The following is a 22,381-nucleotide window of genomic DNA, read 5'->3' as shown; positions in this document are numbered from 1 at the left end:
AGGGAGGGACACACACTCACAGCGAGGGAGGGACACACACACACACAGCGAGGGAGGGACACACACACACACAGCGAGGGAGGGACACACACACACACACAGCGAGGGAGGGAAACACACACACACACACAGCGAGGGTGGGACACACACTCACAGCGAGGGAGGGACACACACTCACAGCGAGGGAGGGACACACACTCACAGCGAGGGAGGGACACACACTCACAGCGAGGGAGGGACACACACTCACAGCGAGGGAGGGACACACACTCACAGCGAGGGAGGGACACACACTCACAGCGAGGGAGGGACACACACTCACAGCGAGGGAGGGACACACACTCACAGCGAGGGAGGGACACACACTCACAGCGAGGGAGGGACACACACTCACAGCGAGGGAGGGACACACACTCACAGCGAGGGAGGGACACACACTCACAGCGAGGGAGGGACACACACTCACAGCGAGGGAGGGACACACACTCACAGCGAGGGAGGGACACACACTCACAGCGAGGGAGGGACACACACTCACAGCGAGGGTGGGACACACACTCACAGCGAGGGTGGGACACACACTCACAGCGAGGGTGGGACACACACTCACAGCGAGGGTGGGACACACACTCACAGCGAGGGTGGGACACACACTCACAGCGAGGGTGGGACACACACTCACAGCGAGGGTGGGACACACACACACAGCGAGGGTGGGACACACACACACACTCACAGCGAGGGAGGGACACACACAGCGAGGGAGGGACACACACAGCGAGGGAGGGACACACACAGCGAGGGAGGGACACACACACAGCGAGGGAGGGACACACACACAGCGAGGGAGGGACACACACACAGCGAGGGAGGGACACACACACAGCGAGGGAGGGACACACACACAGCGAGGGAGGGACACACACACACACAGCAAGGGGGGACGTGCACTCACACACCGAGGGGAGATGCGGACACACAATGGTGGGGATATGCACAAAGAGCAATGGAGGGACACACACACACACAAGGGACGGACACACACAGACAGCAAGGGAGTGACACGCGCACAAACATCCAGGGAGGGACACGCACACACAGCGAGGGAGGGACACGCACACACAGCGAGGGAGGGACACACACACACACACACACACAGAGGGAGGGACACACACACACACAGAGGGAGGGACACACACACACACAGAGGGAGGGACACACACACACACACACAGAGGGAGGGACACACACACACACACACAGAGGGAGGGACACACACACACACACACACACACACAGCGAGGGAGGGACACACACACACACAGAGGGAGGGACACACACACACACACACACACACACACACACACAGCGAGGGAGGGACACACACACACACACACAGTGAGGGAGGGACACACACACACACACACACAGTGAGGGAGGGACACACACACACAGCGAGGGAGGGAGAGACACACACACACACACACAGCGAGGGACACGCACACACAGCAAGGGAAGGACATGCACACACAGCGAGAGAGGGACGCGCACACACAGCGAGAGTGGGACGCGCACACACAGCGAGAGAGGGACGCGCACACACAGCGAGAGAGGGACGCGCACACACAGCGAGAGAGGGACACGCACACACAGCGAGAGAGGGACACGCACACACAGCGAGAGAGGGACACGCACACACAGCGAGAGAGGGACACGCACACACAGCGAGAGAGGGACACGCACACACAGCGAGCGAGGGACACACAAACAGCGATGGAGGGTCATACACAAACACACACAGTGAGGGAGGGACACACATACGCACACACACACACACAGTGAGGGAGGGACAAGCACATACAGGGTGAGGGGGAGGAAATGTGCACAGAAAGTGAGAGGGGGTACACACTGATACGGCGAGGGAGGGACACACGTACACACAGCAAGGGGGGGTCATGCACTAACACAGCGAGGGGGATATGCATAAACAGCAAGGGAGGGACACACACACAGCGAGGGTGTGACACGCACACACAGCAAGAAGGACACACACACACAGCGAGGGAGGGACACTCACATACACTGCACGAGGGACACACACACTCACAGCAAGAGGGGACACGCGCATGCGCAAGCACACAAACACAGACACACACAGTGAGAGTGGGACACGCACACACACAGCCAGTGAGGGAATGACATGCACACACACAGGGAGGGAAGGACATGCGCGCACACACACACACACAGGGAGGGAAGGACATACAAACACACAGCGAGGGAGGGATATACACAAACACACAGAGCGAGAGAGGGACACGCAAATAAACAGCGAGAGTGGGACACACCCACACACACAGCGAGCAAGGGACACACAAACAGCGAGGGAGTGAAACGTACACACACAGTGAGAGAGTGACACACACACACACACAGTGAGGGAGGGAAGGACACGCACCCACAGCGAGGGATGGATACGCACACACAGAGTGAGGGACACGCACACACAGTGAGAGAGGGACACGCACACACAGTGAGAGAGGGACACGCACACACATATACACAGCAAGGGTGGGACACACACACAGCGAGCGAGGGACACACAAACAGCGAGGGAGTGAAACGTACACACACATTGAGGGAGGGGGACACACACACACACACTCACGGAAGGAGGAGCAAGCACACACACGGCGAGGAGGTGGAAGTGTGCACAGAAAGTGAGAGGGGGCACACACAGACACAGTGAGAGGGGACTCACATTGACACGGCAAAGGAGGGACACACGTACACACAGCAAGGGGGGGACATGCACTAACATAGCGAGGGGCATATACACAAAGAGCAAAGGAGGGACACACACACGCACGCACACACATACACACACACACACACACACACACAAAGCGAGGGAGGGACACGCACACAGCAAGCGAAGGACACACAAACAGAGAGGGAGTGAAATGTACACATACACAGTGAGAGAGTGACACACACACACACACACACACACACAGTGAGGGAGGGAAGGACATGCACACACACAGAGCAAGTGAGGGACACACATACACAGCAAGGGAAGGACATGCACACACACAGCAAGGGAGCGTCACACACAAACACACACAGCGAGGGAGGGACACACACACACACAGTGAGTGAGTGATACGCATACACACACATAATGAGCGAGGGGAGGATACCCTCACACACTGCAAGAGGGGCACACACACTCACAGCAAGAGGGGCACACACACTCACAGCAAGAGGGGCACACACACTCACAGCGAGGTTGAGACACGCAGACACAGCGAGGGTGGGATATGTGCTCAGAAAGCGATAGGGGACAGACACACACACACAGTGAGAGGACACACACACACACAATGAGGGAGGGAGACACGCAGACATACGCACACACAAACACACACACAGCGAGGGTGGGACACGAACACACACAGCGAGGTTGAGACACACAGACACAGCGAGGGTGGGACATGTGCTCAGAAAGCGAGAGGGGACAGACACACACACAGCGAGGGGACACACACACACACACAGTGAGGGAGGGAGACACGCAGACATACGCACACACAAACACACACACAGTGAGGGAGGGACACACAAACACACACACAGTGAGGGAGGGACAAACACAGACAGTGAGGAGAGTTACACACACACAACGAGGGAAGGGGACACACACACACAAACACATGCATACACAGTGATGTATCTCCTCGGACGTGTAATCGTCCAGCTCTCACTCCAGTCTGCTCCCTCACAGGGTCACCGTCTGTGACTCCCAGGTACAACTCGGCCTCGATCCTCAGTGCTGATTTATATTCTCCCAGGTGTGAGTCAGCCTCAAGCTCCTGCTCCAAGTTGCTCCCTCACACGGTCACTCCCTCTGTGACTCGGTGCTGATTTCGAGCCTCCTGCTCTGCTTTTTATCCAAATCCAAGTCCCAGTCGGCCGTGACCCTCGATGCTGATGTATATTCTCCCGCTCTGTGCTGCTCTCTCTCAGGTTCTCTCCCCTTGCGACTCCCAGGTAATGGTCGGCATCAAGCCTCTGCTGCGATTTATAACATCCCATTCCGCAATGCTCTCTTACAGGATCGCCGTTTTGTCTGGAAGACAGTGGGAAAGAGGAGGATTAGACAGAGCAGAGGGTGTTACAGTGATTGAGGGAGCTGTAGGGGATGAAACAGGTTATCTGGGGAGCTAGGCAGACCTGCAGCAACTAAAGAACGTTACTGGAATATACAGTGAGAGTTGCAGACACTGAAGAAGGCAAAGGAAATAGAGAGATGGTGGCTTGTTCATGACGGAGCTTTGTAGAGTCTAAAGGGTTCAAAGTTTGTGAGAAGATTTGTAGCTCGGGTGCTCGTTGTTGTGGTTCTGTTCGCCGAGTTAGAATTTTGTATTGCAGACGTTTCGTCCCCTGTCTAGGTGACATCCTCAGTGCGTGGGAGCCTCCTGTGAAGCGTTTCTGTGATCTTTCCTCCGGCATTTATAGTGATTTGTATCTGCCGCTTCCAATTGTCAGTTCCAGCTGTCTGCTGCAGTGGTCGGTATATTGGGTCCAGGTCGATGTGCTTATTGATTGAAACTGTGGATGAGTGCCATGCCTCTAGGAATTCCCTGGCTGTTCTCTGTTTGGCTTGTCCTAATATAGTAGCGTTGTCCCAGTCGAACTCACGTTGCTTGTCATCTGCGTGTGTGGCTATTAAGGATAGCTGGTCGTGTCGTTTCGTGGCTAGTTGATGTTCATGGATGCGGATCTTTAGCTGTCTTCCTGTTTGTCCTATATAGTGTTTTGTGCAGTCCTCGCATGGGACTTTGTAAACTACATTGGTTTTGCTCATGCTGGGTATTGGGTCCTTCGTTCTGGTGAGTTGTTGTCAGAGAGTGGCTGTTGGTTTGTGTGCTGTTATAAGTCCTAGTGGTTGCAGTAGTCTGGCTGTCAGTTCGGAAATGCTCCTGATGTATGGTAGTGTGGCTAGCCCTTTGGGTTGCGGCATGTCCTCGTTCCGTTGTCTTTCCCTTAAGCATCTGTTGACGAAATTGCATGGAGTTTGAACCCACCCTGCAGCTCACCAATAGGATCAACAACACACTGAGAAACCTACAAAGAAAAACGGACAGATAACTAGGTTTGACCTACAGAGAATGAAACCTGAAAGCAACAACACCCCCAGATTCTATGGACTACCTAAAGTGCACAAACCAGACATCCCACTCAGACCCATAGTATCACTACCAGGGACACCATCACACAAACTGGCGAAAGAACTACAGCAGAAACTGAACACCTGATTAGCGGATCCAGACACTCTATACAATCAACACATGAATTCTTGGACATCATCAGAAATACACACATAGCCAAGGAAGTAACTATGGTCTCATTCGATGTAACGGCACTGTTCACCTCTTTCGACAAAACCCTAGCCAGAGAAAGAATAGCCAACCTGCTGGACATACAGAACAGACAACAGGACGGTGAACCTATCAACAAAGACGACATCCTCAAACTACTGGATCTGTGCCTCACAACACACTTCACATTCAACAACCAAATATATGAACAAATCAACAGCACACCCATGGGCTCACCTATTTCTGGACTCATAGCAGAAGCAGTAATGCAAAGATTAGAACAAACAGTCTTACCGCAAATTCAACCCAAACTCTGGGTCAGATATGTGGATGACACCTTTGTAATCATTAAAAACACAGAAATAGAGAACACACACCGGATCATCAACGCCACACTCACAGGAATCAGATTCACTAGAGAGGAAGAAAAGGACAACCAACTCCCATTCCTAGACGTGATGGTACAGAGAACACCGAACGGAGAATTCACCACTAAGGTATACAGGAAAGCCACACACACAGACCAAGTCCTGAACTACAAAAGCAACCACCCCAACACACACAAAAGAAGTTGCATCAAGACACTGTTCAAAAGGGCCACAACACACTGCAGTACACCAGAACTGCAAAAAGAGGAAGAGGAACACCTATACAATGTATTCGCCAAAAACGGATACCCCCGCAATTTCATTAGGGATTGTCTGTATAGATCTGCTAGACGACTGTCCTCTGATATTGATGAGGGCAGTGCAGATGATGTGGTTTATATGGAGTTCATTAAAGTCTTTGACAAGGTCCCACACGGAAGGCTGGTCCAAAAGGGAAGAGCCCATGGGATCTAAGGCAAGTTTGCAAATTGGGTCCTCAATTGTTGGAGGGTTGTTTTTGTGATAGAAAGCCATTGTCCAGCGGGTGTACCACAGGGATCTGTGCTGGAATCATTGCTGGCTGTTACGTACATTAATAACTTGGATATCAAAGCAGAAGGAATCATTAGTAGGTTCGCAGATAACATGGAAGGTGAGGGTGTTGCCCACAGTGAGGGGGATGGACTCAGGCTGCAGTCTGATATCGATCAGATGATAAACTGAGCAGAGTAATGGCAGACAGAGTTTACTTCTGATCACTGTGAGGTAATGCACTGTGGCAAATCTAATAAACGAATGATATACATCATGAATGGTAGGTCCTCCTGGAATACTGAGGAACACAGGGACCTTAGTGGGCAAGTCCCTGGATGTCTGGAGGTGTCAGCACAGATAGTTAGGGTGGGGAATACACCTGAACTGGGAGCAGCAGAGCGACCCACATCCTGGTGGGGAACGTTGCTGGAGCTGCTCGAGAGGATTTAAACTCGTCGGGCAGGGCTGTGTGACCCCAAATAGTCGTAAGGCCAGAAAGAAAGCAATAGAAGTAGACAAGGCAGGCAAGAACATAGCAGACAATTAGGGAAAACTGGTGGATTAAACTGTCGTTATTTCAATGCAAACGGCCAGACAGATAAGGAAGATGAACCCAGAGCATGGATGGGAACATGGGACTGGGATACCATAGATATTACAGAAACACAGCTGAGGGAGCAACAGGACCAGCAGCTCAATGTTCCGGAGACAGATGCTACGGGAAGGATAGAACAGGAGACAAAACAGGAGGAGAGCTGGTGGTTTTGATTGGGGGAAACATCCCAGCAGTACCTAGAGGGAGTATTCATGCAGGATCGCCTAGTTAAGCGATATTAGTGGAACCGAGAAATAAAAATTGGCCATTAGTTTTCTACAGTCGTACTACAGCGATAGGCAATGGGAAATGAAGGAGCAAATATGTCAAGAGATTTCAGATATCTCTTAGAACAATAGGGTTGTAATGATAGGGGATCTTAACCGTTCCAAACCTGGACTGGGATTGCTACTAAGCTAAGCATTTGGATGGAAGGAATTTGTTAAGTGTGTTCCGAAAACTCCCAGTCATTATGTAAGTGGCCCAATTGGAGAATGGGGCTAAACCTGATCTCCCCTTGGGAAACAAGGTCGGGAACGGGACTGAGGTGTTAGTGGGGGAGCACTTGGGAAAGTTACCACAATTGTATTAGTTTGAAAATAGCGATGGAAAAGGACGGCCTGGTCCACAAGTTAAAGTTATTCAATGGAACAAGATAGTATTAGACAGGAATTTTTAAAGTAGATCTGGGGAGGCTATTTGCAGATAAAGGGAAGTCTGGCAAGTAGGATTATTTTAAAACCGAGATAAAAGGAGTGTTTAGCGGCAGCGTGTTGCTGTTAGTGTGCAGCTCAATGCTGACTGAATTAGGAAACACTGGCTGAGTTTCGAGGCTGTGGTCAAGAAAAAAGGGGTCACATGTCAGATATAACTGGCTGACTCAAGGAAATCCCTTCAGGAGCATCAGGACTGTAGAAATACACTTAGGATGGAAATCAGGAATGTAAAAAGGGGACACGAGATAGATTTGGCAGAGAAAGTTAAGGAGAATCCAAAGAGACTCTACAAGTGTATTAAGAGCAAAAGAAGAGCACGGGACAAACCCGGTATCCTTAATGATCAATGAAGCAAACGATGTGTGAAACTACAAGATCCGAAACAAATATTTCACTTTGGAACTGACTGTGGATAAAGACTGGGGCGATCAGGGAACTAAACAGTGTTTGGCCTGACCACTATTGGAATACTGTGTGCAATTCTGGTCTCAATGCCATCGGGAGGATGTCGTGGGACATGAAAGGATTCAGAAGAAATGACCAAAGATGTTGCCAGTGTTGGAGGGTTTGTGCTTCAGGGAAACGCCTGAATTGGCTGGGGCTGTTTTCACTTGAACATGGGAGGCTGAGGAGTTAACCGATAAAAGGTGTTTAAAATCATGATGGTCATCGACAGGGTCAATAGACAAGGTCATTTCCCCAGGCGAGGGAAACTTTTCAAAGGGGTCTAAAGGACAACTGGCTCCCGCAGAGTGGATGGAATAAGCTGCCAGAGCAAATAGTGGAGGCTGATAGAAATACATTTAAAAGGCATGTGGATGGGTGTATGAATAGTAAGGGTTCAGAGGGATATTGGCAAAATTGTGGCAAATGTGACTAGAAACGCCATGCAGGAGTTGGTCCGAAGGGCCTGTTTCCGTGCTGTACATCTCTATGACTCAATGTCTTGAAATGAGTACACATTATAGAAAAGGAGGTGCTGGAGGTTTTAAAACACAAAGGTAGATAAATCCCCAGGACCTGATCAAATGTATCTCAGGACATTGTGGGAAGCTGGTGAAGAAAGTGTAGGGCCCCTAGCATAGATATTTGTACCATAGAGTGCTATGTGTGATCGGCTGTTAGACTGGAGGGTGGCATTGTGGACAGTGAAGAAGGTTTTCTGAGATTACAAAGGGATCCTGATGAAATGTGTGAATGGCTGAGAAACTGTAGATGGAGTTCAATCTGAATAAATGCGAGGTAATGCATTTGGTACAACAAACACGGTCAGGACTTATACAATTAATGGCAAGACCTTCGGTAGTGTTGTAGAACAGAGGGACCTCAGGGTTCAGCTACATAATTCTTTGAAGTTTGCAACATGGAGAGACAGGATAGTTTAAAAAAAAGGTGCTTACCTCACTTGCTTTCATTGCTCAGTCCTATGGATATAAGAGTTGGGAAGTCATATTGAGATTATACAGGCCATTGGTGAGTCCTCTTCTGGAATACTGTGTCCAGTTCTAGTCGCCAAGTTATAGGAAGGATATTATTAAGCTGGAAAGGGTTGGGAGGAGATTTACTGGAATGTGGCTGGGTATGAAAGGCTTCAGTATAAAGAAAGGCTGAATAGGTTGGTATTTTTCACTGAAACCTGAATGTTGACAGATGACCTTATAGAAGTTTATAAAATCATGAGGAGGATAGATAGAGTTAATGGGAGTTGTCTTTTCCCATGGACAGGGGAGTCTCAAGACAAGGCACTACATTTTTAAGTTTAGAGGAGAGACATATAAAAAAAAGACATGAGAGGCACATTGTTTCACAGAGGGTGGGTTGTGTATGAAATGAACTTCCCAAGGAAGGGGTGAACATGGGGACAATTACAATGTTCAAAAGACATTTGGATTAGTACAGGAATAGGAAAGGTTTGAAGGGACATGATCCCGGAACAGGCAGGTGGGATGAGATCCGTTTTAGAGTATGTTTAGCGTTAACCAAACAGTGCGGTATGACTCTGACTATGATTATAATGTTGTGTCATCAATTAAGAAAGGCTGCAAGAGAAAGCCAGGGAACTACAGACTGATGAGCGAGACATCATGGTGGGTCAGTTGTTGGTGGTCATTCGGAGAGGTAGGCCTTACATGCATTTGGAAAGATAAGGCCTGATTGCGGACAGCCAGCATGGCTTTGTGCATGGGAAAACATGTCCCACAAACTTGACTGGAGTTTGCTCAAGATGTGACCAAAAAGATAGACAAAGACAGAGCAACAGACGTTGTTTCTGGCTTCCGCAAACCCATGATACATTGGTTAGTAACGGTAGATAACAAAGGATCAGGGAGAGCTTGCCAACTGGATACAAAATGGGATGACAGTGGGAGACAGAGGGTGGTGGGACAGGATTGTTGTTCAGACTGGAGGCCTCTGACCAGCAGTGTGCTGTAAGGATTGGTGCTGGGACCACTGTTGTGCACCATTTACATAAACAATCTGAGTGAAAATATAGGCGTCCCTGTTAGTATGTTTGTGGATACCAAGATTAGTGGAAGAGTGGGCAGGGAATATAGTTATCGAAGGGGATGTTAATCAACTGGGCCAAGGAATGAAAAATGGAGTTTAATTCAGATGTTGGATTTAGTCAAGACAAACCAGGGAGGACTAACACGGGTAATGGTTGGTACCTGGTATCCCTCACTGTGTGGGTCTAATTGCTGCCTCTGTCACTGGAGAGGTACTGAGTCACATCACCAGAGTGCCGGGTCAAACAATTGTGCAGGAAGAAAGGGTCTTGATTCATGTTGCACTGGGATACACAAACTGTGAGCAGGCGAAGTGATGGCCTAGTGGCATTATTGTGTGACAATTTATCCAGAAACTCAGCAAGTGTTCTCTGGACACAGGTTCAAATCCCACCATTGCAAATGATTGAATGTGAAGAAAATGCTTCAAAAACGATGTAATTAAAAGCCTGTAAGTGAGTATTAAACAATTGCTGATGTTAAGAAAAACCCATCTGGTGCATTCCTGTCTGTAGTGAAGTAATCTAAAATGGGACTGGGATATCACAGGTATTACAGGAACAACAGCTGAGGGAGGGACAGGACAGGCAGCTCAATGTTCCAGGGGACAGATGCTGCAGGAAGGACAGAAGGGGAGCTGAGAGAGGAGGAGAGCTGCTGGTTCTGACTGGGTGAACCATCCCAGCAGGACTGAGAGAGGATATTCCCGCGGGACCGCCCAGTGACGCTGTGTCCGTGGGATTAATCAGTAACAATGGGTCTTCCCTTTCCTCTGATTATTCTACAGACCCCGAGAGCCCCGCCCTCCTGCACCTTGACCTTCTCAAGATGGCGGCCCTGAGGCCCGCGATCCCTCTTCCCTCAAACAAATGGCGGCCGTGACCCTGGGCCGCTTCCCTGATCAGGGACCGCCGCCTCCTTACACGAGCCTGGAGGGTCTTTATCGAGTTATTTTTAACCTGTATCCAGGACTTGTGAAATCTCTCCGCTTCTTTCTCCCAGCGAGGCTCCCACACACCGGCTCTGAGCACCGCTCTCTGAAGCCGATCGCAGCCGCTGCCGGAGAAAGCAGCTCCATGTCTCTCTCTCTCTCTCTGTGCCCTGATCAATGTGACATTGCGCATGCTCCACATGGAAACTAAACTGCGCGTGCGTCTGAGATTATCAGTGAGTTTATAGAGAACATTCATATCTGCACAGGATCATGGGTGAAATATAAATCATTAACAATTGCTCTGTCGAGTTACAGTCATCGAGATGATTACTATGCAAATAGATTATTTGGTCCAACTTAATCATATTAGCCAGGTAAGTAAATTACCAATCGTTCTGGGAGTTTGAAAATAAGTTTCTTACTCGAGTTGTGTAAACCGACCTGTGAATTATTCTCAGCTCGTCCCCTACACTATTGCAAAATCACCCATGTGTTTATCGAAGGATTGTTTAAATCTCCCTAATGTACGTTATCAGATTTACATCTCAACTATTTCTTAAAAATCTCACATTGATTCATGGGAGAGGTTTAATGCTCCACTATGTAGTGAGAATGATCAATCCTGCAAAATAGTTGGCTTTCTGACCAATCCTGAAGCGTTCACTCCCCGAGAATGCGTTGGCCCCGCTCCTCACTCACTCTGGTTGGCGGACCGGCCGCTGCTCAGTCCTCCGGTTCCGCCCCTTCCTCCCAATTGCGGAGTTGATTCAGGCGCGACTCAGCAGGCTAAGGGACAAGGGAAGTTAGAGTCGATGCCTTGTGATGTGGTGAAAATATCCCGAATCTTGGATCGAGATGCCTGAGTTCATTTCACAGCTTTATTAAGAAAAAACAAGGGAAGGTAGGAACAGAGTAAAAACAATAGAATATGCAAACAATGTGGTGGGGCTCTCAATGCTCTGGTCATTTTAGTCTTTACCATGTGTTTCAGGGCCCCAGGGCAGACTGGAGCCACTCCTCCTTGTGCACAGCCAGATACCACGATTGTGGGGCAAAGTGATGTGGTGGGGTACAGATTCTCGATTAGTGGTTCTGGAAGAGCACAGCAGTTCAGGCAGCATCCGAGGAGCAGTAAAATCGACGTTTCGAGCAAAAGCCCTTCATCAGAAATAAAGGCAGAGAGCCTGAAGCGTGGAGAGATAAGCTAGAGGAAGGTGGAGGTGGGGAGAAAGTAGCATAGAGTACAATAGGGTGAGTGGGGGAGGGGATGAAGGTGATAGGTCGGAGATGGAGTGGATAGGTGGAAAAGAAGATAGGCAGGTAGGACAAGTCAGGACAAATCACGGGGACAGTGCTGAGCTGGAAGTTTGGAACTGGGATGAGGTGGGGGAAGGGGAAATGAGGAAACTGTTGAAGTCCACATTGATGCCCTGGGGTTGAAGTGTTGTGAGGCAGAAGATGAGGCATTCTTCCTCCAGGCGTCTGGTGGTGAGGGAGCAGCGGTGAAGGAGGCCCAGGACCTCCATGTCCTCAGCAGAGTGGGAGGGAGAGTTGAAATGTTGGGCCACAGGGCGGTGTGGTTGATTTGTGTGGGTGTCCCAGAGATGTTCCCTAAAGCGCTCTGCTAGGAGGTGTTCAGTCTCCCCAATGTAGAGGAGACCGCATCGGGAGCAACGGATACAATAAATGATATTAGTGGATGTGCAGGTAAAATTTTGATGGATGTGGAAGGCTCCTTTAGTGCCTTGGATAGAGGTGAGGGAGGAGGTGTGGGTGCAGGTTTTGCAATTCCTGCGGTGGCAGGGGAAGGTGCCAGGATGGGAGGGTGGGTTGTGGGGGGCGTGGACCTGACCAGGTCGTCATGGAGGGAACGGTCTTTGCGGAAGGCAGAAAGGGGTGGGGAGGGAAATGGTGGTGGGGTCTGTTTGGAGGTGGCGGAAATGTCGGCGGATGATTTGGTTTATGCGAAGGTTGGTAGGGTGGAAGGTGACCACCAGGGGCGTTCTGTCCTTGTTACGCTTGGAGGGGTGGGGTCTGAGTGCGAAGGTGCGGGATGTGGACGAGATGCATTGGAGGGCATCTTTAACCACGTGGGAAGAGAAATTGCGGTCTCTAATGAAGGAGGCCACCTGGTGTGTTCTGTGGTGGAACTGGTCCTCCTGGGAGCAGATACGGCGGAGGCGGAGGAATTGGGAATACGGGATGGCATTTTTGCAAGAGATAGGGTGGGAAGAGGTGTAATCCAGGTAGCTGTGGGAGTCGATGGGTTTGTAAAAAATGTCAGTGTCAAGTCGGTCGTCATTGATGGAGATGGAGAGGTCAAGAAAGGGGAGGGTGGTGTCAGAGATGGTCCAGGTAAATTTAAGGTCAGGGTGGAATGTTTTGGTGAAGTTGATGAATTGCTCAACCTCCTCGTGGGAGCACGAGGTGGCGCCAATGCAGTCATCAATGTAGCGGAGGAAGAGGTGGGGAGTGGTGCCGGTGTAATTACGGAAGATCGACTGTCTTACATAGCCAACAAAGAGACAGGCATAGCTGGGGCCCATACCTGTGCCCATGACTAGCCCTTTGGTCTGGAGGATGTGCGAGGATTCAAAGGAGAAATTGTTAAGGGTGAGGACCAGTTCGGCCAAATGAATGAGAGTGTCGGTGGAAGGGTACTGTTGGGGACGTCGGGAGAGGAAATAACAGAGGGCATGGAGGCCCTGGTCATGGCGGATGGAGGTGTAGAGGGATTGGATATCCATGGTGAAGATGAGGCGTTGGGGGCCGGAAAAATGGAAGTCTTGGAGGAGGTGGAGGGCATGGGTGGTGTCTCGAACGTATTTGGGGAGTTCCTGGACTGGGGGGATAGGACAGTGTCGTGGTAGGTAGAGATGAGTTCAGTGGGGCAGGGGCATGCTGAGACAATGGGTCGGCCAGAGTGCTTAGGCTTGTGGATCTTGGGAAGGGGGTAGAACAGGGCAGTGTGGGGTTCCCGGACTGTGAGGTTGGAAGCTGTGGGTGGGAGATCTTCTGAGGTGGTGAGGTTCTGTATGGTCTGTGAGATGATGGTTTGGTGATCGGGGGTGGGGTCATGGTCAAGGGAGCAGTAGGAAGAGGTGTCTTTCAGTTGGCATTTGGCTTCAGCGGGGTAGAGGTCAGTGCGCCAGATTACCACTGCACCCCCTTTATCTGCTGGTGAAATGGTGAGGTTGGGATTAGAGCAGAGGGATTGGAGGGCTGCGTGTTGTGACGGTGAGAGGTTGGAGTGGGGGGGGGGAGTCAACAGGTTGAGGCGGTTAATGTCCCGTTGGCAGTTGGAAATGAAGAGGTCGAGGGCAGGTAATAGGCCAGCACGGGGTGTCCAGGTGGATGCAGTGTGTTGGAGGTGATTCATCCAACGTATTAGAGTTATAGCATTTCCAGTCAATTTTGGGGAAGTTAAAGTCCCCCATAATGACCATCCTATTACTTTCACTCCTATCCAGAATAATTTTGCTAATCCTCTCTTCCACCTCCCTGGAACTCTGCGGAGGCCTCCTTCATCAGGTGATTGATCAGCGTCACTCCGAAAGCTAGTGCGCTTCCAATTAAACCTGTTGGACTATAACCTGGTGTTGTGTGATTTTTAACTTTGTACACCCCAGTCCAACACCGGCATCTCCGAATCATGAGAAAAATAAACTAGCACAGATTATAAAGACAGATAGCAAAATTTTATATTGAATGAGAAAAGAGTGGCTAAAGTAAATGTTGGTCCTTTGGAAAATGAGAAGGAACATTTAATTATGTGATATCACAGTGGAGGGCCCTAATACCTTGCCAATAATTAGCAAAGAGACAAAGATAGGTGAGGATTTGGAAACGATCATTATTACGGAACAGCTAGTGTTGGACTGTTGGAGGTATTTGAGATAATGACAGAAAAGTCTTCTGACCCTTATAGAATGCATCCCATGTTACTAAAGGAGATGCCAGGAGAAATAGCAAATGCACTGGCAGTAATTTTCCAAAATTCACTGGACTCTGTGGCAGTCCCAGCAGATTGGAAAGCAGCAAAAGTGATGCCACGTTTTTAAAAAGGAGGTGGACAAAAGGTGGGGAATTATACACCAGTTAGCTTATTCTCTGTAGTGGGAAAGATGCTTGGGTCTATTATCAAGGAAGAAATAGCAGGAAATCTTAATAGAAATTGTCCTATTGGACAGACAGAGCATGGGTTCATGTAGGGCAGGTCATGCTTCACAAATCGTTTGGAATTCTATGAAGACATTTCGAGCAAGGTGGACAACGGGGACCCAGTGGATGCGGTGTACCCGGATTTCCAAAAGGCCTTCAACAAAGTGATGTGCAAGAGGCTGTTGCATAATATAAAGGTGCATGGCGTTAGGAGTAGAGTATTAGCATGGATAAAAGATTGGTTGACTAATAGGAAGCAAAGTGTGGGGATAAATGAGTACTACTCTGGCTGGCAATCAGTGACTAATAGTGTGCCTCAGGGATCAGTGTTGGGACTGCGATTATTTAGAATTGATATAGATGATTTGGAGTTGGCGACCACATGTAGGGTGTCAAAGTTTGCATATGACACTAAGATGAGTTGCAGAAAACAGTGTGCGGAGGACTGTGAAACTTTGCAGAGGAACATAAACACATTGAGTGAGTGGGCAATGGTCTGGCATTTGGAATAGAATGTTCATAAATGTAAAGTCCTACTGTTTGGTTGGGGTAACATTAAAAAAGAGATTATTACTTGAATTTTAAAAAGTTGCAGGGGCTCCTGAGTAACCTTCTGCATGAAGGTTGGTCACCAGGTAAAACAATCGTGCGGGACGTGTGGATGGAAAGCTGTTGGTCAGGAAAGAAATAAACAGCAGGAAGTGGGAGGGAAATGGTGTTGGTATGGGCTGAGAGGTTTTACAAACATTTAGTGCACGTCGGAAAATACAAATTTGAAACTTACAGTCCCGTTTTTGCAGTAAACTGGAAAATAACCTCATCGTGTGATCGCCGCCATCTTTATTCGGGGCAAAGATTCATTGGACACGTGTGCGGCCGCCAGCTTTGTCGGGGGCAAAGTTGAGCGTTGTGTATGTGCAGCCCTCCCTGGTAGAGAGTCATAGGCAGGATTTACACAGAGCACATTCAAACCCAGAGAAATTGATGTTTTTTTTTTCTGGATTTGTTTCTTCATCCATTTAAATGATTTGGATGTGAATAGAGCTGGTACGGTTCGTAAGTTTGCAGATGACACCAAAATTGGAGGTATTGTGGACAGTCATAAAGGTTGTCTCAGAATACAATGGGATATTGATCAGATGGGCCAATGGGCTGCGGAGTGGCAGATAGGGTTTAATTTAGATAAATGTGAGGTGCTGCATTTTAGAAAAGCAAATCAGAGCAGAACTCACACTGAATTGTAAGGTCTTGGAGTGTATTGCTGAACAAAGAGACCTTGGAATGCATGTTCACAGTTCCTTGAAAGTAGAGTCACAGGTAGATAGGATAGTGAAGAAATTGTTTGGGATTCTTCCCTTTGTTGGTCAGAGCATTGAATAAAGGAGCTGTACAGGACATTGGTTAGGCCACTTTTGGAATATTGTGTGCAATTCTGGTCTCCCTCTTATCAGAAAGAGGCACTGAAACATGGAAGGTTTGAGAATTGATTTTTTAGGATGTTGCCAGGGTTGGAGGATTTGAGTTGCAGGGAGAGGCATAATAGGCTGGGGCCATTTTCCCTGGAGTGTCATAGGCTGAGGTGTGATGTTGAAGAGGTTTATAAAATCGTGAGGGACATGGATAACGTAAATGGACAAGGTGTTTACCCTGGGGTGGTGGAGCCCAGAACTAGAGAATATAGGTTTAGGGTGAGAGTAGAAAATTCAAAAGGAGCCTAAAGGGCAACCAAAATTGTAACATTTAAAAGGCATTTAATAGGAAGGATTCAGAGGGATGTCGGTCAAGTGCTGACAAATGGGAATAGTTTAGGTTAGAATATCTGGTTTGCATGGATGGGTTGGACTGAAGAGTCTGTTTTTGTGCTAGACATCTCTGACTGTGGGATCATAAAAGTGAACACTGCTCTGATTCACCTCTGGGCTCCTTGATGTCCACTTGTTCATTATCTAGCTTCCTCAGTCTGACATGTGTATTTTTGCCATGTTTAGTATTTTACTCCTACGTTCACAGATCTTTTTGTAAATGGATTGTCCACTGCTGCCCAATTCCTGACCGTATGCTGCTCCATTATCAGGTTATTTTTTCCACAATATCTTTGACTGTCAAGAATTTTTGCCAATAGTGAGTGGATTTTTCTTCCATTTCTGAGAGTCAAATTCTGCACCGTTTTCATTCCCTATAATTCATATTGCACTCCCAGAAACATCGTGTGTATTTCTCCTTCCACAGATACCAGTGATCATTGCCAAAGTCGTGTTGCTTGTGGAGAGGGTGATGTTTGACTTACTTGTACAGCTACAGTTTGAATGGTGAAGGCGCTCCCACAACGTGGTTGGGTAAGAGACATTACAGATTATTCACTCAGCGATAGTGAAAAGTAGAAGATATCTGTACAAATCAACATGTTTTTAATTTCACAAAAACATTGAGAACTTTTGACATAAGGCCACAGCTGGAGTATATTATGTCCAGTGACCAAAACCATTGCCAAATAAGCAATTTTTCAGGAATGCCTTAAAGGAAGAAAGCAGATCTTAGAGGGTGGGAATTCCAGACCGTGTTGCCTTGGAATCTATAGAAACAGTCACACAGCTGAACTCAAAAATAAACACATCATTGGGAGTCTAAACTAAAATGAGTTATTGAGATATGAAAGGGTGGTGCAGGGAGATAGGAATGATTACAGCCAGGAATTAAGTCAAGGATGTGAAAGTAAATTGTTGTTGCTTATAAATGGGAGCCTTTTGATGGATCAGCAAGTTCTGGTACAAGTGAGCACTTGGGCGGTAGAGTTTTAAATATTCTGGAGATTATAGGGAGGGTGATTGTGGGATGCTGGCCAGGAGTGGGTTTAGATAATGAAATCTAGAGTTAACAAAATGAATGAATGAGAGTTTCAGTAAATGAGCTGAGACTGTGGTGAGGTCAGGTAATATCACTGAAATCGAAATAGTGGTCTTGGAGTGGGACTGGGCTATCACCCTCACCTCACCTCTGGAATTCAGCTGTTTGTCAGTTTGTGAATCAAGTCTGCAACAAGATCAGGTACTGAGTGGCCCTGGCAGAACCCAAACTGGGTGTCACAGAAGGTTATTGCTGATCAGCTGCGTGACAGCACTGTTGATGACACCTTCCATCACTTCACTGCTGAGCGAGTGTCGACTGATGGAGGGAAATTGGCTGGGTTGGCTCTGTCCTGCGTTTTTGTGTTGAACATCCCTGGGAAATATTCCACAATGTCAGTAGGTGCCAGTGCTGGACTTGTCTTGGTGGGCAGCAAGTTCTGGAGCACAGCCATCAGTATTATTGCCACAATGTTGGTAGGGCCGACCGCCTTTACACTACTTCTCCATTTCTTGATCTGATTTGAAATAAGTTTTCAACCAAGTTGATTCACGTCTGTGATGTCAGGGATCAATGTAGAAGCCTCATCCACTTGGCACTGCTGGCTGAAGATTGCTGCAAATGCTGTTATCTTGTCTGTTGCATGGATGTGTGAGGCCCCTCCATCAGTAAGGTTGGGGATATCTGTGATGCTTCCTGCAGTGAGTTGTTTAATTGTCCATCACCGTTCCTGACGAGGTGTGGCAGAACTGCAGAGCTCAGATCTGATCCATTGGTTGTGGATCACATAGTTCTATTTGGTGTTGCTTGTGCTGTTTGTGCATGTAGGTTGGGTAGCTTCACCAGGTTGGCACCACATTTTTAGGTATGCCTGGTATTGCTCTTGGCATGCCCTGCGGAACTCTCCATTGAATTAAGATTGATCCCTTGGCTTGATGTTAATGATTGAATGGGGAATATACCAGGCCATGAGATTTCAGATTGGGCTGGAGTACAGTTCTGCTGCTGTTTTGGCCTACAGTGAGACAGAAGATGCAGGGTAAAGAGGGCTGATTGTGTTGTTGTATTTACCAGTGCATTGGTAGCTGTAATGTGGTCCATCCAGTTTCATTCCTTTGTTGAGACTGTGCAGTGATTAATACAATGAGTGATTTGATGGGCCACTGTCAGGAATGCATCTTTTAAAAAAATGTTTTGTGATTTACACATGAAAGAAGTGAAACTATCGTGGTATTCGAACAGATGAAAGATTCAACAGACAATCAAGGTATTTTTCAATGGATAATTTCAGTTACATCACACTTAACTTTTGCTATAAATTCTGTGCCTTAGAATTGTGCCCTTCACAATCACCTGATGAAGGAGCGTCGCTCCGATAGCTAGTGTGCTTCCAATTAAACCTGTCGGACTATAACCTGGTGTTGTGTGATTCTTAACTTAGAATATTACAGCACTACTAACAGGACTGCATGTAAACAGGCTCAGTCCAGTTAATCAATACATTCGGAAGGATTTCCTCCAAGTTTGATGACACAATATTCGTCAAAACCGTCAACTTCAACCTGCAATGTTGTTATTAACAAAAACTTCAGGCTGACACAAAGCTCCCCACCCCACTGCAATGTGGTAACCGGGCCCGGCCCAGGAAATGGAACTGGGACATTTGTGGACTGTGATCTCAAAGGAAGTGAGCAAACACAATTCTGACAGATTAGTCCTCAAAGGTGAGTAGCAAGTTTGAGACAAGGCAGGTGGTTTGCCTTCTTGCACTTAGCTTAATTGCATTTCTTATTTACAATCGTGTTTTGCAAAGTATAAAGAACTGTGTTTTTTTTTCATGGTTGGGGAGTTTTATCTGCGTTGATCACAGTTGCTGCCTCTCGCTCCCCAAGTCAAATCATAGGATCGATAACAAAACAATAAACTGCAGGTGCTGGAGATCTGAACCCCAGAAACAAAGTGCTGGAGAAACTCAGCAGTTCTAAGGGCATCGGTGAAGAGAAAAAATGTTACATTTCAATTTCAGTGACTCTTCGTCTGAATAGACAAATGGTCATGAGACTTGGACCTTACAATGTTTTCCCTCTCAAAGATGCTGCAGGGCCTGCGGTTCTCCAGCACTGTGCTTTCTATAGTGAACTTTATTTACAAACAGATCGGAAAAATACTAATCTCCAAAAGTGAAAGGTTCATTGCAAACATGAGCATAGTTTCCACACTTGAGTTACACAAGCACGTCTCAGTTTAAAAACAAGATTTAACTCAAAGTAACATTCCATCTCAAAATTAGCCGAGTTACACCAGTAATAAAGCTCATCCACCCAATGAGGCACTTCAGCACAACATCCTGCAGTGTTGCACACAGCCACTTTTACCAAAGAATGATCACATGTCACAAAATTGAAGGCCAAGAGCATGTCTCTTTAAAGGAGCTGAAGTCAAACTCAATTTTTGGAAAGATTTTTATTAAACCTGATTGAACATTTAAATCTCAGAGCATAATCTTTGCTTTTTTTAAACAAAGAGTGTGGGAAACATCCACACCTTGCTAAAGGTTCAGTTTGGCCTGATACATCGAGCCAAAGGTCAAGCAAACATCACACTTTCCATTCACTTTTACAAAGGGCTGACATCACATTTCTTCAGGATTTAAAGTATTTTATAAATTGTTTGGAAAATCATTGTCACATTAAAGAACTGGACAATAAATGTCATTGTATACAATAAGAGTGAAGCCTGTGACAACAGATTTAGCTTTGGAGGGCAGTGTATGCGCATTCTAAATTCTGGGAGCACTTTGGGAGACTGCTCCCAGATGGTGATAGTGAGCACATCTGGAATGCACTGTTTAGATTTGGGAATTCATGGGAAACAATCTGTGGTTTCACTAATACTTGGCTTGCGTTGTTGGTGTACAGTAAGCAATTCATAAAGTTACTTATGTATTGTTGTTGACTACCTGAATGGTCTTCAAATCTGCCAGGTTGCCTTCAATAGTGTGAATGCATCTATTGTAAATATTTGGAATATTCCAGAACTACCCAGTGCTTGGCAAATTCAGGGGGGACAAAAAAATCACATTGAGTAATTAAGAATCCAAGAGGACGTAACCACTGAATTATTCAATTCAAATAGTTAAATGGAGTGTTCACATTTAAAATACCTGTTATCCATATGAATGGATGGACTGACAGAATTGGGACCAAATTCCTGGCTGGGGCATGTGAAATGTGTTTTGATAAAGTCATCTGCATTTACCAACAATAATTTGGCAAACTCGGAAATTTAAAAAACAATACGAGCTTCATTGCTGCTCCAGTCGGGTCTCAAGCTCTGTGAAAAAATAACAATGTTCAGGTTTATTGCATACACTCTAAAACACATGTTCCTTCTACAGATCCTGCAAGTTTCCCCAATGAGCATAGTCCATCGAAATGATGTGGCTAACTTTGGCCAACTCATTTCTTTCCGAGCCTCTATCGCCTGAAGAGTGACCAGAAGCAATTAATCCACAAATGTGGGAACATTACTGACGAGGATTTTTTTCCTTCAGAATTGACTTCCATATATTCAGTGCCCACAACAGATAAAAAGCTTGTTACCTTATATAGAGCAATGATTCAGTGGGAGTAAAACGCTAACCTTTTCTTGCTTAACAATCACGCTGCCTAAATTTTAAACATGAACACTTCTTAATAGTTCACCAGATCCTGAAGAAATATTTTGTGTGAAACAAATCACATGATACATAGTTATTCAGATAATAAAACAAGTTTGTTCATTGAAGAACCCAGAGGAAAAGGTCATGAAATAATGTGAGTTTGATATACCTCAATCATCATTTCAAGTGCATTCTCTGCATAAATTCTCCTTTTCCTCCTCGAAGTATTCAACTTCTTGAATAACTGAGAGAATGAAGTCACAGTTGTACAACACAAAATCAGACCCTTCAGTCCAACTTGCCCATGCTGACCAGATATCCAAAATTAATCTAGTCCCATTTGCCAGCATTTGTTCCATATCCATCTTAAACCCTTTCTACTGATTATCAGTTTATTTTACGTTTTCAGCACTTGAAATACTGACTTTTTTTTTCTCCCAACATTGGTTAAAGAAATCATAAGTTCATTCATTTAAGTTAATTTTGTAATCTTTCACAAAGAAACAAGTGAGAACAACATATAGCTGAGCACAAAACAAAATACTGCAGCTGAGTGTTATCTAGGAACACTCTAAAGGTGAGGCACTGATACTGCACAAGTTTGTCAGCACAAGTTCAATTACTGACAATAATTTAGTAATGTCTTAGCCTTCACATCGTTAAGGTAAATGTGAGAT

Source organism: Chiloscyllium plagiosum, unplaced genomic scaffold, assembly GCF_037043375.1.
Source record: "Chiloscyllium plagiosum isolate Xiang-an unplaced genomic scaffold, Cpla_swu_hap1 HiC_scaffold_18, whole genome shotgun sequence".
Classification (NCBI taxonomy): Eukaryota; Metazoa; Chordata; class Chondrichthyes; order Orectolobiformes; family Hemiscylliidae; genus Chiloscyllium; species Chiloscyllium plagiosum.
This window is presented reverse-complemented; position numbering follows the sequence as displayed.